Source organism: Dipteris shenzhenensis, chromosome 14 (genome assembly GCF_047967505.1).
Source record: "Dipteris shenzhenensis isolate YYH24624 ecotype China chromosome 14, Dip_SZ_1.0, whole genome shotgun sequence".
Taxonomy (NCBI): Eukaryota; Viridiplantae; Streptophyta; class Polypodiopsida; order Gleicheniales; family Dipteridaceae; genus Dipteris; species Dipteris shenzhenensis.
Window position 1 is genome coordinate 7132635 of NC_141609.1, and position 2207 is coordinate 7134841.

General features: G+C 48.1%; 1 pseudogene across 1 annotated transcript; it reads right to left on the reverse strand.

The window, feature by feature from the left end:
- Nucleotides 1–311: 311 nt before the first annotated feature.
- Nucleotides 312–1781, reverse strand: LOC147894133 (receptor-like protein 57 pseudogene; annotated as a pseudogene). The gene is made up of 2 exons (XR_015542079.1): nucleotides 514–1781; nucleotides 312–352 (listed from the first exon to the last, which is right to left on the reverse strand). The product of XR_015542079.1 is annotated as a receptor-like protein 57 pseudogene (transcript).
- Between the last annotated feature and the right edge of the window lie 426 nt (nucleotides 1782–2207).

Genomic DNA, 2207 nt, shown 5'->3' on the forward strand with positions numbered 1-2207 from the left:
CAATTGAGGATGCCTTACCACAATAGGCATGAATGAGCTAGCAAGCTGTAAGAGGCCTCTCTTGGAAGGGTTGGTTGCAATATGTCAAGCGCCAGCCGATATTACAAGTTGAGCCACGCCTCTTGTGTATGATTTACTTAACAACTAGCAAGGAACAGGACTGTGAGTCAGTACCACGCACAGACGCTCAATGCGTGAGAAAGAGGCTATTCCGTTGCAGAGCCTTAACAAGGACGAAATATTTTTTTCAAGAGCTTATTTATTGATCGAATCTCGTACAGGAACTATGCTCATTTTTTGACTTTGCAGGCCCTGAACTACGCTCGCATTGAATCCAAACCTTCAAAGAGCCCTGCACGCCAGATGGAGAAAAACACTAACATTTAGGTGGATGATCGCACCACCTGGAACTTCAAGACACTGAAAGAAGGTTCTCTTTGATCCGCCGTCCAACCACCATGAGAAAACGTGGAAAGAATGATATTACAAAGCGAGTGGGGTGATACTCTTTACCTATGAGACCACTGGTTACAAAGAACAATCTGCACTTAGGTACTCACGTGTAGGCACTCCACCAGAACCAGACTTCAGATCTGGCCACACAGCCATTTTTTGTAATACAACTATTCCGGCAAGTGCGCCTTTGCCTGGCAATGTTTCGTCCGTACGTCAAAATGCTTGTGAAGCTTGTACTTGAGGTGCCTGTTCTGGAATCTGAACGTACGCTGAAAAAAGAGCGCTGATTTGATATACGGAGATCACGATTCTGACACCAGCTGGGAAATCTTCCCTTCCTGAGCAGCAAAGCCGTGCTCAGAAACACGAAGCCAGATGCAGACAGCCGTGAAGCTCACAATGAGACTCAACAATCCGCTCCCCAACCCAATGCCCACAATGGCAACGACGGAAAGGCTATGGTTTGTTGGAGGCGGCAAGGGATAACCGTATAAGTCCTTATTTCCAAAAAAAGAACTCGCATTGAACCGAGGCGCGCCCGTTGAAGTATACGAAAGGGAAGTGGGTATCTGCCCTGATAGCTGATTATTCGAAACATTGAAGAACTTCAACCGCTGCAGCAGTCCAATCTGGCCCGGAATGATTCCGCTAAGTTGGTTACCGTGCAAGTCGATGATATTAAGGTAAGCGCAGGCGCTGATCCCGACGGGAATGGATCCAGTAAGCTGATTATTGGAGACATTCAAGGAGGTGAGGAAGCTGAGGTTACCAATATTCGTGGGAAGGGGTCCGGAGAGCTGATTTGAAGAAATGTCGACGGTCTGGAGGTCAGTACAATCAACGATGCTTGGGGAGATGGTACCGGTGAGTCCAGAGAGGTTGAGGACGATAGACAAGACGCGACCATTGTTGCATCCAATTCCGTCGAGTTTACTGGAGCTGGGGGTGTCGCAAGGAGAGGCCAAAAGGGAGGCAGTCCACTGCGACAATCGTCCACCGGAGTCTTGGATCGAATTCTTGAGACCAATCAAGCAGCTGGAATCGTCGCAGAGAGCGGGTGCCCAAAGTTTACAAGCGAAAGCAGCAAGAATGAGGAAGTGGAGAGGAGCGATGGGGGAGCTCATGGTGGGAGGGTGTGGGAAGGCGAAGCTAGCTAGCTAGGAAGGTAGAGTCATGGTTGTGAAGGGGGCTGGGCTGTGAGGATTTTGTGAAGGCTAGCGATTCGAGGCTTGGGAAGCAAGCAGTGCCGGATCCATGCGATGTACACAACACAGCTCACAAGAGCAGGACGAGCTACCACCACGATGAAATCGAGAGAGAGACACACACAACGAGACACAGAGAAAGAGCCTCACACTCACACACACTTTTCCTTTGTTTTTTTCCCCCCTTTTCACACTTGTGTTTTTCAACCAAAAAAAATTAGTGTGTGTTTTTCACCAAAAAGTGTGTGTGTGTGTGTGTGTGTGTGTGTGAGAGAGAGAGAGAGAGAGAGAGAGAGAGAGAATTTCACCCAAAAAGTGTGCATGTGTGTGAGAGAGAGCTTCACATTAAAATATGAAAATATGTGTGTGTGTGTGAGAGAGAGAGAGAGAGAGATTGAATGAAATTTTCCATAACAAGATCTATTGTGACAAACCCACTCCACCTGCCCTCTCGAAGACACATAGAAAGAGGGAGAGAGAGAGAGAGACAGAGGCACACACTTGCACAAAAAGGGGCGAGAGAGGCGCGCACACACACAAAAAGGG